Below are 15,040 nucleotides of genomic sequence, written 5' to 3'. Positions count from 1 at the left end.
AATACGATATCACAATTGGCATTGACGCAGGTTCGCAACCACCATGTCCTGAACGATCAAAGCAAAGGTTTACGCTGCACCAGACACGGCAGGCAACTTCCACGCGCTTTCTCCGAAAGGATATTGCTGTGAAAGAAGACGTGCAGCAGCATTCTACCTGTGATTAGGCTTACTGACACAGACAGAACTGTATTTAAAAATATCCAAGAAAACAAGACACGATGCAATGAGGTCTCACGCAAATTCAAAGTTGACATGTGATGTCACAAACATCAGGCAATTTTAGTGGATTCCTGGGAGCCAGTTATACAGATAATCTCTAGAAGTTTCTATTGCATCGCGTTATCTGACACTGTGGGTTCAAGTATAGCAACCACTACCACTGTTTGGTGAAATAGGCTAGCAGACATGTTACGTGGACCTCCATACTCATTCGATTTAGTGGTTACGTAGACCGGTCGACACCCTGATCATCGCACATCGTTATCAAAAAGACGTAAAAATAAGGGAAGAAAATACGGGTAGGTCAGCCGCGATTGGGCTCGGTTTACTACATAACCCTTTGGGAACGGAAGATCGATCTAAAAGATAGCAAAGAAGAAACGCAGGAAGTAGTTGGCGACGTACATTCAATAGAAAGCTCGCTGAAGCAGTCAAATGCGGTGATTATCTCCAACCTTCTTCGAGAAGCCCACTTCCTAAGTCACAGCCTTCTGAGTAAATTAGTTCCTCGGCCGGAGTCCCGGAATGTTTGTCTTTCGAGAACGGCTTGTCATCTGCGTGGCTGAGACGACTAGAACTGAGAGGCAGTCGTTCCTTCTCGAAGGTATGGCAGCGGCGGCCCATAAGACGCCCAACATTTTCGACGCACGTGCAAAAGGTGCATTCGGCGATGTTGACCGCTCCTGGGATATAAACTAAGAGTGTTCGTACATAGAAGGGAATGCAATACGACACCTTCGCGTTGCGGGAAGGACGCGAGAATACGAGGGACGAGTCTGACGAGTAGGTGACAGGCAACGCGGCGCGCACTGCAGTCGGGTGTCGCGTCACCTTCTCGGCACATCTGTCCCCTATAGTCTATTCTCTCGGTTAGAGACGTTTCATCGCGATTCAGGATCAACCGGTCTTCCAGCAAAGACACGGTGTACCGGCGGCGTCTTCCCGTGGCGAGTCGCTCTTTGCCGGCCCCCGGGCGATTTCTGTGTCCTCTGGCGGCCGCGCGAGCGCGCGTCAATCGCGCTTTGGGCGCGAGCGCTTCCTGCGTCAGCCTTGGCCCGGCGCTGCTGCGAGCGGTGGGGAAGGGGGGAGCCATTTTAGAGCGGCCGCCCCAGACCGCTTCGGGCGCCGGCGGCGAGGAGCACGCGCACACAGACACCGTGCGCCGCGCGCTGTCTTCGAGGCGCTAACCGCGGCGGCAGCCGCCGCTGCGCCTCCCCGAGGCGCGCTGTGGTGCGCGTAATCGAGGCGGCGGCGCGAAGCAGCAGCAGCAGCAGCAGCAGCGAGACGAGAATTTACACGAAGGCAGCAGCAGCAGCAGCTCGGCCGGCTCGCCACAGTACCCGCGCGGCTCTTCAGACCGTGCGTTAGCCGCCCTGTGTGGATGTCAGTGGCTCCGCGCCGGCGCGCGCTCTGCCAATGGATACCGCCTCCGACAATCAGGTGAGTAGGGAAGGACCCCGTCGTCGGTTACTCCTCCATCTACTGTTCAACACGTATTTCTTTTCTGGCGTCGCATTGCTTGCCCTCTTCCTTTTTAGCCATCAGAATCATGCCCACGCTGGCTATTCTTGACCTCGCGGCTGGTGTCACAAACCCGACTACAAATGTGTGTGACAGTGAACAAGATACCCGGACTGTCCGGAGCTTCACCTTTAACGGCTTTCTCATTCGTCCAACAAAGCTGTTGCCATTCAGTATAACACTATTTCCTCCTCTTATATCGCATTACTAAACTTCACCACAACAAGCCACAGGCCTTTCGCCTTTTCGCGTTCCGCCTTTGTGTTGCGGAACGCTAACTGTTCAGAGCTAGGTTGATTAACTTTCGGCAGGCGAGCGCACTACCTCTTCTTTTTCTTCTCGGTCATCTCACGACCTCTGCTAAGCGCTACGCAATCATCGACCACAGAGTGGCACAGATCACCGACGAAACGAACGTGGTTTCGTGTCCTCTCGGCTCATGCGCACGTAGCCCAAAAAATGGAGTGTGGGGAGACGCATGAAGGCACTGCATATCGGCCACCGTGGAGTTCAGGTTAGCAAAAGAGGTACGCACGCATGCACATGCGCTCGTACGCGAAACGGTTTCTTTTCTTCGTTTTTATCTTTTTTTCTTGAAAAAGCGCCGTAGCCGGAATCGATCGTGCAAGTACGGCTTCGCGCGCCTGGTGGCTTTGGTCTCGTCGAGGACGGTATTTGAGCGAGCGCTCACGGTATGCGAAAGTACGGCAGAAAAGAATGCCAAGAGAACAAAGGCCCGCGAAGGAAAACAGAGAAAGGAGGAAGAAAGTATGGGCTTTGCGGGAGGAGCAGCGAGGGCAGTGGTGAAGCTCGCTCGTTGAGTAATTAAAAATGCGGCGCTTTTGCGGTAGCGCCCGCTAATGCCTTGCGAAACAAAGAGTGGAGGGAGGTAGGGGGTGTGGCTCGGAGGACACCAGAGTGGCCCGATACGTGGAAGTGTCGGCTCGGCACGCGAACGGTGGCTGGCGTCGTTAGCCGCGGCCACGGCGACCGTTGCATGCCGTCAGCCGATTCCCCCCCCCAACTTCGATAGCTCGAGCTTGCAAATGTCTTTCCTGCACGACATTGCTGTTATGCAAGGATGCGCCATTGCTTTTGGAAGGGAAAACTGTGGGAACTATGGAATGTCCCTTTCGGTTTGGGTATAAGCGAGGGGCTGTTTGATTCTTCCGGAAGTTGCTGATGCCGTAACTATCAAAACTAGCTGAGACAATGTCAGCGAAGATTTCGCTATTCGACATTGATACTATCTGCTCGACTTAGCAGATGGGCTGTGCACGAAGATTAACCATTTAGTTTTTCATCGTAATCGAAGCGTGACTAATAAAAAACTGATGGTAAATTGGTCTACGAAAATGCGCCCAGATTAACACAATTCGTTCCACTGTGGCGCAAAGTGTCTATCTGCAGGGTAACGTGATCAAACGAAAAGGTTACGTAGAGAAGATCACCCAATTAGCATATGTATACGCAAAAAGAATAGTTTTTATTATTAGTCAGAAGAAAAAAAGTTGTCTGACTCGTACAGCAGCTAACGAATCTCAATAATAATGTCAAACACGAGAGCTGAATCAGAAAGCTACATAAGGTGATGGACTACGGCACCAGTGAATAACCTTCCTTTCACTTATGTTACATATCTGTTCCTCTCCTCTGATGAGTCATTCGTAGACCCTCGCGTGAGTTTTCTTTCATTTTGCGGCGTGCGTCATTGGTAGCGAAGTCCACGTAAACAAAATACTCGAACGGAGTGTTCTTGCCATAAATAGAAATCTAATGTTGGGTGGTGAGTTTGCTTGCTATTTTCAGCGGGATGGGGGACTTTTATTATTGGAAGGCAAGCTGCCGCGTATACACCAGCAAGTCGACAGTGTAATTTATTCGAAGCCTAAAAAATAACAAAAATAAAGACACCTGACTCTACATAAATGACGAGGTGCATTGCCCACGTAATGCACGCACGCCACAAGAGCGTGTGTGAGGCCGGTAGTGTTTTATTATCAAAACAAAATCAATTTTATTCAACGCAGCGGTGAAATTACAGGAACAAAAACAAAATCTGTCCGAGTGCTCAGCGGAGCTATGCCCCTGCATAATGTTTTTTTTTTTTCGTATTTCGGTATACAGATAAGGAAATAGTGTTGAGTAAGGAAACAACAGGGTAGTGGGTAGTGGTAAATAAGTTAACTTTAGTGCGGAACTTATCAGGTATAGTTAGCGTGACAAACGGGTTAACTCAAACCAATGTACGAGCTACTTACGATAAACACAACACAAGTCATTGACTAACACGCCGTAAATACATAGGTATACAAAGACGAAACAAACACCCCACAGTGTTTAAAGCGGTAACAAAGCGCCAAGAAGCCCGTAAACACTATACCTATAAACAAACTATAATGAACTAGAAAGTACGCTAACATTTTACGAAGTTCGTTTGCGAATTCTTGAAGACGAGCTTGTCACCACGAAATGGGGATAAGTTCACGCAGACATATAAATGCGCCTCATTAAATGGTTTTCCAGCAGCGCACATACGGCATGGCTGTCCTCCGATACGTCTACGCAAGGCACGTTTCATTTAACGCGGCTAGAAATTGCGACGCCGAAAATCCGTGAAGTAAGTTGACTTCAGCGAGTGTAGGCTTAATCCTGCGGCTAGGAGCTTTGTACGTGTCTTGATTTGAAAGAAGGCGAAATGGTTACTCTGCAGCTAGAGATAACAAAAACGATGTAATATTATTTTCTGTGAGCCGCTGATTAGTTTGAGGGTGTGGACACAGTTTACAATTCCTTTGCGCCCTTTCGCACGTTCAGCTAATCGATCTACAAATGTGAATACTGATTAGGCGATGGAGTTCGACCTTGCTCCCCTAAAGTGGCATAACGAGTCACACACACAAAAAAAGCTACCGTTAAAGTTGTCATTACCTAAATGATTCGAGACATACTTCGCGATGGTCGTTTATTAGCTGCGATAGTACAGAGCGCATCCATTATTTCCCTCAATGTACCATTAAATGAATGCAATTACTCTAGTAAATAAAGCTTAGCTGGTATAATAAGATAAATTACCGAAATTTATAACCTGACGAAACATTTACCTGAAATCGGAGGTTCGTTTACATGGTTTACATGAATTTGGAAATGAGCCTTTCAATGCACCACAAATAAGCGTTCAATTTATAGTGATCAATCGTGACAAACGTCTCATAGCGTTTTTATGTCTGATACATCTGAAGGCGAGAGCAATCGATCTCTGCTAGTCGTGCCTTTTCTTCAAAGATAAAATCGTGTAAGAAGTGCGCCCACACTTTTGGAGAACCAGTGTTCACGCTTTCGTAAATGAAATAAGGAAGAAAAGCACTGTTCTCTTTAGTGCATAAACCAGGTGATTTTACGACACTTATGAGAAAAGCTTTATCTTTTTATAAAGACTATGACTGATAGATAACTGGCAAGTGAGCATTACGAAAGCCTGGAGAAATTACTTACCCCTCCCGGATAACCTACATGTACCGTAGCGACTCCACATAGTTATTAGGATGCTTATCAGAGCCACAACATCTGCCCGATACATGGTATTCTTATGTTACCACTGAGGGCAAAAACACTACAGTGTGCAAGTATGCAAGAAAGAAAACTGTCAATATTCTCGACAAACATATAAAAATACTCATAATTACATTGAAAACAGAGTGATCAGTGTGCGCACTAAGGTACAATGCTTAAGTTCATATGCGATTGTTTGATGTTACCTTCTGTGCTTACCTTTACTGATCTCACTGCTAGATCGCCATGTGAACCGATTATGGTGGCTATTTAGCTAGCAAAATCAACGTAAACTGTGTTCAATCTATGCGACGTATGATTATGTACCTATGCCTACTGAGGAGGCATAACAACTACCGGTATAATAAATTACGTACCCATGCTTAATGAAGCAGCATAAGAAATATACAAGGCAGTCTGTCATTAACTGAAGCTCTCCGTTTGTGGCGCCATGGAATAAGAGAAAATCCACATTGCGAGTGCGCGGTAAGAAAGAGAAAAAAGAGAGGGAGAAAGAAAAGTGCGGGGGTTCAGTACACAGCTCTTATGACGTCATTTGACGGTTCCGCAGCGTTATAAATCTTAACGTACATCTGTCGCAGTGGAAGTGCGCATATAATGCGCAAGTGTTCAGGAATGTAAACGTCGCAACACGACTATCGCCACCATGACAACCCTTCACTGAAAACTAATAATTATAGCTGTTTCCGGTAAAAGGTATTATTAGTACTTACTGCCTAAGAATGGTGTCCTCTACAACATGCTCTCCAAGCACTTGTGCCTGCCGGAACGATTGGTGTGCGGCAGTCCTAAACCACCTCCCCTACACCCTATATATGCAATTGTAATCACACTGGCGGTGTTTTCGGTGAAGAACCCTCAGACATTTTTCCCCGCCACATTTCTCAAGCCAAACCGGCTCATTTCCCCTATTGAAACAAACCGTAGCGACTCCGAGTTCCTGTAACCTTCCTTCATTGACGCAAACGGAACACGGGCGGCACAAGTTCTCTCGGAATGCGCGCACCTCTCCCTCGAATCAGTCTGTGTAGCCCTGCGCTTTGCCCTCATTAGAGCAGCTCGACGCCCAGCTTAAGTCTCCGAGCGAACCCTGACACCATTTCGCGCGAGAAGACTTACGAAATGCTCGATCGAGACGAGCGGCGAACTTTCGGAAATGCACCGGCACCGAAGCCCCCCTCGCCCCTTTATTTCTCGGGCGTCGTCCGCTACTAAAACGACGCTTGGTTAACAAACGACAGCCGCGTACACGGCATGCCCAGCTACGCTCGCTACAAAATGCGCTGGAGCGCCAATTAGAGTCGAGCGTCGTCGTTTCCTCGCTTCCGAAGGTGAGAGGCGAGAGAGAAGGTCGGTCACGCGCTTTCCAAATTGTGCGTCAAAATCGACGTCGCTTCACCCCGCCGCTCCGCGCGCTGCTGTAAAATTGACGGTCAGTACAAACGGATCGGGGTTGCCGTCGCAGCCCGACGCTGCCTGCAGCATCGTTGCACGCTTCGAGTCGGCGCGAGGATGTATAAGTACGCATACGTTAGCGACGTGGGCGCACGTTTCGTGTGGCTTGGGGGCCGAACTCGTAATAAGCCGGGCGCCCCGTTAATGATTGTCCCGCGCGCTTCCCAGGCAGCCAGGTCAATCGTTGTGGTGGGTGATGCCGGCGCCGAGGGCTGCTGACGGACGCGTGCTCCTTCGCTGTGGCAGGTGTGTGTGTGGGGCTCACGAAAGGTTTGGGCACGTTCCAGACTTACGAAGGCTCCTTCGCATTTTTTTCCCCTAAAGCTTTTTAGCAAAGTTGTAAAGCAAGAACTCGCGCGGTCTGTTTTCGTGTCAGCGATGTCGGAGCTGCTGCCTGCGAGATAAATTGAAAACTAAATGCGTTAGCCCTGTAATTTCGAAGCACAGTTTCAGATCGAGGAAAAGTAGAACAACTTTTTCATCTTTATTTATGTCCGCGAAAAGCACACTTGTGCAAAAAAGAAAAAAAAAGTCAAATGTTATTTGAGCCACAACTTGATATGTATCATCATCAGCGTATGAGGAACAACACTATAGACTATGCCTTAAGTCTCCCGAGCTCAAATCACAATTTTGAGGTATAAAATTAAGTGTGGCGTATATGATACCTTGGACACTAAAATGTTAAAAAGAAAAATTCGGCAGAAACCACCGAAAAGATGATTGTAAAATTGAAGCGATAGCTTTCCGTCGCACCGGCGGAGATACGCTTCTGGGGACCCTTATTGGTTGACTCTATTGGTTACTTCTATTAATCGTTTTGGTCCTGTGACCTTGCACTGCCTCTAGGATTGACCGCCATTACAAGAAACATTTAAACCTTCGCGAGGACACATTCCATGCACTGGCATCAAGATCGGCCCACCAAGTCACCATCTTTGATTACATTCCCTCCGAGATCGGTCGGGCTTTGATTACAGTGCCTCCGGGATCGACCACGTTTACTCGGTCAGATGGCCGTTCACGCAAAGAAGAGGAGGGGGGGGGGGGGGGGGGGGGGGGGGGGGGGGGCTGACGTCAAAGAAATCATCGCTTTGAATCCAAAAAGCACCGTCACGATCTATTTTGCTTGACTTGTCTGCACATTCCACGACCGCAGAGCGCAAGGTGTACTTTGGCACGAGCGAAAAAAAAAAGCAATCAAACAAAAGGAAAATCAATTACTCTTTAACCATATCTTCTTATTGAGATGTCTGCAGGGTCTATAAGTGTCGTTGCGTAATGTTTACATGAACGGCAAAAATGAACGTATTATAAAGAGAAAACAATATATCCCAGTGATTTCTCCTAGTTATCGACATTCTAGCACCAAGTCCACGCGATGTAGGTCGACACTAAAAGAGGAATCGAACCTCAATTATTAAAAGGACAAAGGAAGTCGACGGCTTAATACAGTGGCTTAATAAGCATTGCGAGACCATTCGCGCGTAGGTGATCCAGATACCCGCGCGAAGGTAGCTTTCACTTCACCGTCGGTATGCAATACAGTTCAGATGAAAGCCCCTTTGCGGAAAGAGTAAAGAAAGCGCGAGCGGTGTGTTGTTCATGGAAATGAGCAACGCACCAACGAACCTTTGAAGTGCCTCTAAAGAATATTGAAAAGGACTCGGAAAACGCGGTGCACTTGAGCGTATAGCGGAGCCGCGGAATTCCCGCATACCGTTTCCGCTTGGAGGCAGAGTGGCAGAATATGAGGGCGAGTGAGGATTGTTCTCTCAGAATTAGGCACTACGGGTGATGGAGCTATTCCTCGAACAGGTAGCGCATTTACGTTGAGCAGTGCGGCGCGAGGAGAATTCTTGAAGCGAGACAATTTTTTTTTTTTTGTCCAAGAAAGAGTATCAGATCGGAAAGAATTGGGAGTGCATTCAGAATTCCAATTGCTTGATATTTGTGGGCTGCATCGTAAATAAATAACTCCAGAAATATACGCGGAATAGAAGAACTTCCGCGTTTATGGAGGTGTTAAGAATTCATTTCGCTTTTTTTTTTTCTTTTCTTGTGAGCGTAAATAAGCCGGCTGTGTGTACTTTCCAAGGGTCACCTGTTTGCAAGCGCCACTGCGTTACGTGTCTTTCCCCATCAGAGTATCATCTGTTAGTTTTTAGTGACAGATTACGGTCTCGCAGGTTCCAAACTAGTTCATCTTGCACATCGGTGTAAAACGGTTTACAAAGTTGCTGCTGACGAAGAGCGACGGTCATGATGTGCTGCGCCAGTAATGCCTTTATTACTCGCGATCAGCCAGAACTACCGACACTCAAGCGTAATTGTCCCATTTTGTAGGATAAACCCGAGTGCTTCCACCTCACGTCATCGGCAATGTAACGCTAGAGCAGATAAATATGTTTTAGTTATGCCAGGTAGAGAAATCGCGTACTCTTGTAAGCACGCACGCACGTGTGCACATTCTCACGCACACACACACACACACGCGCGCACGCACACACACACACACACACACACACACACACACACACACACACACACACACACACACACACACACACACACACACACACACACACACACACACACACACACACACACACACACACGCAGCCAAACACACACACAGGCACGTACGCGAACCTACGATTGAACGCACTATCCCCCCCTTGTATTCGATGAAGCGCACATTGGCTGCTCGGCTTCATCACGGGTCGTTCAAGTTGCCCCGAAGGTTGTAATGCCGAAGCCTCCGAACTGTCGCGATATTCGGTAATTAAGTCTCGCTTGCGACAAGTACCCAAAGCACAAGTGCGACGAATGCGCACAGGAAAGCTTATCACGCTCGCTGCTGCACCGCTCAGAAGGAGAGCGGAAGAAGACCGAAGCGAAACGCGGGCGTAGAAGAAGCTCCGAGGAAACAAATGCAGACACGCGCTGAAAACCGTAGACGGCGAGAAAAGTTGCCGGATAAGTGAAACAAACAGCCAGGGCCGAAGCGGCTCCTCTCATATCCTGGATCCCGACCAGCTAGGCGCCATTCACGCCAACTCCCCCAACACTCCCCACCCATCTTCGTTCTTTTGCCCCCGCTGCGAACGCGACCAGCGAGCCGCAAGCGAGACCAGAGCCTCGCTTATTCAATTTGTAGACCTTGCAGGAATCTCTTCTGCAACAGAGCACGGGGCGGTAAGCAAAGGGTCCCATCTCCCCCTATTCTCTCCAGCCCTCTTCTGCCACCCTCTGCGCTCCGCAGTCTCTCAGCTAGCGAACCTGCGCAAACATGCTTTCGACAAATATGCCCTATAGCGCTGCTTCTCTTGTGGGCTGCGCAAGGGTTCGGTCGTGGCTCCTATGGACAAGAATGGCCAGAGTGTAGGCAATGTACACTGAAAGAAACTGGCTTTTGCCGACAGTGAAGGAAGAGAGAGAGGGAGTGCAGCCCACCACAGTAATACAGTGCAGCGGCACGAAAGGGGCAGGGCACGTGCCGGAGGCCTTGCAGAGATAAAACTTAGAAGACTATAGGTGGCACTTGAGAACCTATTTCTCTACTGAATGTACACGGAGCAAACTGCACCACGGCTGATGCCAGCTGCTCACTCCGTCTCAGCCTACCAGAGTCATTTGATAACGTGTTGTTATACAAAGAAGCACACCGGCTACCTGTACACAGCTTTACAAAGCACACCAGACAGCTCGGGCTTGCTCGAGCTCGCGATGCCTCGCAATAATTTTGTCGTAGTCAGGAAGACGACTAGAAAACTGTAATAAAGAAGACGAAATAGTGTGCCTTCAGCGAACGTCTTCTGGTGCATGTTTTAAAAAGAAAGGTTCAACCTCAACTTTCCGTTTTGTTCGTGTCTCTTTCGTCCGTGAACAACATTCGCGCCTGCTTCCTTCTCGCATCAATATGATAGTACACCTCTGCCGTAGTATCTCTCAAACGATTTTGCAGGCCAGATCACTCACGGCCATTTGGGATACCCATGCCAGTCTGGAAATGCTGAACGCGCCGGCGATTTTCTGACTCCTGCACACAAAGGATGTGGGAGTCACGGGACCCTGGAATGTGCCCTGCTCTGGCAGCAGCATCACTGCTGCAAAGCATTATGTCTGAGCTGGCAGCAAGCGATGTGGTCTGGGATCCCTTGCAACAAATAGCAGTTACCTTAAGAGAACGGAGAATCTGCACGATGTCACAGAAGTTATCAAAAATGGAAAACACGCCAAGCTATAATGTTTTCGCTCCTCTTTATAGGCGTATACAACGACGGCCACTCACCTGACAATCTTCGGCCGTTTCCCAAGCGTCACTGCGATGCACGTAATCCGTGAGGCTGAAAAAAATAAATAAACGAATAAAGCGATCGTTCGTTGGCGTATGAGGTGCAGATGACTTGTAAGAATAGTGCCTACAAATGAGCTACCGTGTGTGTGTGTGCTATCCAAGCACGATGAGAAGCAGCAAAATGCGAAGCACACCGTGCAGTTCGTTACAACGTGCTAGCAGCCCTCTGAATTCAGTTTACGATAAGCCGGCGCCGGCTCTGCTTTTAAATTGATATAATTGAACGGTCTGTCAAAATTTCATACATGCTTTGCTATAAAGTATAGCGAATTCTTGTAGACAGTCTATGAACTTATGTACAAACACGTTTTGTAAAAGTAAAAGCTTCTTTACGTACGCGGACAAGAATTGACGAAATGGATTGTACTTGACAGCGAGTTTAGTGTTGAGGCAGTTCGTATATTTTCACATATTACAAGGCAAATTATTACCCTTGAAGTCCACAGTCAACATGTAAATTCTCTAAACTTATCCTTATTAGGATTGGTTCAACAGCGCTGCATCGTTTTGCTATGACACAGCGTCGAGCGGAAGGAACACGGTGTAAGGAAAAGATAGGAAGAGAACCAACTGCAACGTGTGTGTATATAAGGAACCTATCAAACAATGGCTCCTGGCCTGGCTTGAAAACGAGCCTGCCTCGATTCTAGCCGTAGTATCTACAGCACACAGAGCGTCTTAATTGACTTAGTAAGCCGGGAGGAAAATGAGCGCTGTTTTCTCGACGAAAGATCCTTTGTCTCCACGTCTCTCGCCGCCACGTTGGGGAAAGCAAATCTCGTTTCCTCTTCGCACAGAAGACTCGTTGACGATGCAGAAAGTCTTTCGAGCGGCTCTACGAGCGAATTTGTCAGCAGTTAGACAATGCCGGTGAACGGCACCTAACATTGTTGTGTAAATTATTGGAGAGAAGGTAGCACCGCCGGAGCGAGAGAGAGATAGCACTAGCACACTTAAAGATGCGCACCAAGTCTATAAAACGGTCGCACAAACCTGTCGACTTGAGGTACTACAGTAATGCGTTCGTTGTTTTAGGCGTCAGGGGCGCGCTTGGGCGTGGTACGAGGACCTTCGTATCTGAAAATGGTCTTGAGATCAGCCGGTTTAATGCTGTCCGCGGTGATTCACACTCGACGTCGTATCGGGTATAAAGGCACGAAAGGTGTTCGATAGTTTCAGGAGTAACTAATTAACTACTGCAATGAATCAATCAATCAATCAATCAATCAATCAATCAATCATTGTTCCTTTCCGCTACTATTTACTCAGTTGTAAAAAGCTTGCCATAGGCAGGTTTAAGCGGTGTGCGGATATTACGAGCGGCTCCTTTCTGATGCATTCATTAGCATCTCCTTAATGCAATGTCTCTTCATGATGCTGATGCAGGATTGTGTATGCTCTCTGGCATCTCAGGCGTTTCAATGTGCCCATTTAGAATGTAGTCACCCTGGGGTGAGGAAACCTCATCGCATCTCCCTCTGTTTTAAACGCAAAGCATTGCAGCATGCCTACTATTATAACGTTTGCTATGGAGCATTCATATACAATCTCGTTAAGCTGCCGGGCGAAGGTTTCGACGGTGATGCACTGCGAAATGTCGTCAGTGATAAAAAATTGTTTGGCTATATCGCTTGGAGCAATTTGAAAACAAAAAATAGCGGGTCGTACACAATCTCTCTCACTTTTTCTTTTTCCTCTGGCTCTTCTTTCTCTGTCCGTCTTTCTTTTCTTCTTGTTTTCTTTTTTTATATAACTTAGAATAAAATTCCGGTGAGTAGGACTTGTTAAAGTAAGGTCGTATTTGTCTATCCGAGAGTGCCGCGAAACTTACACTAACACATCATAAAATTAGCAGCCACAAAACGGGACTCTTAGACTCTCGAGTTGGTATTCACAACTTAATCAAACCACCTTTTCGACCACTATGCACGGCACGGTCACAACGAACGAAATTGCAATCGGACGCGACTCTCAAGAAAAGAATCCGAGGACACCTAAGTACTTCTGATGAGTTGCGAATACGAAAGCATTAATGTGCAATTGAACGCCGCTGAGCGGTTAATTAATGCACCATAGCGGTACGTGCTGCCCGAGTGAGCAAGCAGCAGCAACCTGCGGTGTCAACGCCCCATGCCACAGACGTCCTGCGCGACGAGAGACCGAGGAAACAGCAGCGGCCATCAAGGCCGGCAGGCGCGCGCAGCAGCTAAGCCGAGTGGGGGCGAGACAGAGACAGAGAGATAGGGACCGCGCGCCGGCTTCCGAGAGCGAGACGGCGGCACCTGCCGACGACAACCCGTGTCGCTCCGCGGCGTCGCGTCGCCGTATCTGCTCCGTCGAGGCGCACTGTTGACGTGGCGTCGCGGCGCTGCCCTCTCCCCTCACCCAACACCGTTTCGCCGGTTCTACTCCGCCGAGGCGCGCTCGTGAGGTGGCGTTGCAGCCAAGGTGAACTTAAGTGCCCTGTCGCTGCTACAGAAGCTGGCTTTTTCGCTCAATGGGCCATTCGATGCTTTCGAATCAACAAAGAAGAAAAAAATGCACTGGAGCTGCAAAAAAGCCTCTTACATAAGAGACCCGTAATCACCGGCCAGCCACGGAAGCCTACGCATCAAGAAACTTCGTTTCATTGACGCTCTATTCGTAGCGATCCTATAACGCCGAGGGACACTCGCCATTCGAAAGTCAACACCGGTGCAGTGCTAACTGTGAGCTCTTATGAAATAGCTGACATGTGACGTATCCACTTATGTAAGGTGCCGTGTATTCATTAACTGCGTTAAATAACTTCGGGCATTGTTGCGTATAAGATTTGGTAATGATTCGCCAGCGTGGAGCGAGCTGAGACTTGTAATAGCATGGCAGTAGTTGCGGTGTGCAAAGCCTAGATTCGCCTGTAGCGAGCATCTTCCTCATCCTTCTCCTCCAGTTGCGCCGTTGTCATTTGCCTGTGTGACAATGGGTTGACCAATTGAGAGTCGTGTCTATAAAAACAGGACTTCTAAGTTCTGTCAATCTGTCATATATATAGTAGAGCGATAGCTGCAGACTCTTATAAAATATTTGTGTACATTATTCATGTTGTATTGTAACTGTGATTACCTTATGATGAATGTATAGAGCTTGAGGTTAATCTATATGAATCTTACAATGCCACATGAGCTAAGGTTCGGGCTAACAGGTTGCAATATAACCTATGGCATAACCTGCACAGTGCGGCCACGCTCCACTAAGGTTGGTGTTCAGGGCGAGTGTCTTTCGAACAAGTGGCGATATAGAAAACAATCACCTACAATGACAGAATTTCGACTCAAAAGCAAAGCTTGTAACATATACCGCTGTAATGTCTAACAATCCTTGCTGTTTATTCTCTTCTAATCCCACCGTCCACTGCTCTTGACATGCCAGTTGTGCTGATAATGTAGATGGGGCGCCGCTGTCACCAGTGGAAACAGGCTAAATTGAATAAAATTGAAATAGAATACCTGTCATATTCCAGCTTCGGAACGCGTTTTTATCTGTGTCTATGGTCGGGCTAGCTCCGCTCCGCTCGTACTTAGTGTTCACTGGGCTCGTTTACAAACGTCTGCAAGATTGGCGCTACCCTGCGACAAATTTCTGCGACACTTAAGGAAACGCTATGACGGCGGAGCTTCAGCACATGGATCAAACCGCCGAGTATTCCGGATTGCTCTCACACGACAATGTGTTCCAGTTTCGGCGCCTTGTAGGCAACTTAGGCGTCGTATGTAAGCGTCGCGAGATTATAGAAATCAAAAACGTTTACCATTATTTGTATGGGCTGACCGTAACTGACGGTGCGCGAACGATAGCGAATTCATGGCGATGCAAGAGAAATGCCACCATGTTCCCTGTGATATCAGGGGGTGGTCATTCGACCATCTGAAC

The 15,040-nt window shown here is 48.0% G+C and overlaps 1 protein-coding gene across 2 annotated transcripts in view; it reads left to right on the top strand.

Annotated features, from left to right (window-relative positions):
• The first annotated feature begins 1,347 nt into the window (after positions 1 to 1,347).
• LOC119460786 (potassium voltage-gated channel protein Shaw-like) overlaps positions 1,348 to 15,040 on the top strand; it is a 231,844-nt gene continuing 218,151 nt past the window's right edge. For both annotated transcript variants that reach the window (XM_049671800.1, XM_049671798.1), the window contains exon 1: positions 1,348 to 1,662. The gene's annotated coding sequence lies outside the window, so the exon portion shown is untranslated. The remainder of the gene's footprint in view (positions 1,663 to 15,040) is intronic.

The sequence above is a fragment of the Dermacentor silvarum genome, chromosome 8 (genome assembly GCF_013339745.2).
Source record: "Dermacentor silvarum isolate Dsil-2018 chromosome 8, BIME_Dsil_1.4, whole genome shotgun sequence".
Classification (NCBI taxonomy): Eukaryota; Metazoa; Arthropoda; class Arachnida; order Ixodida; family Ixodidae; genus Dermacentor; species Dermacentor silvarum.
This window is presented reverse-complemented; position numbering and strand designations above follow the sequence as displayed.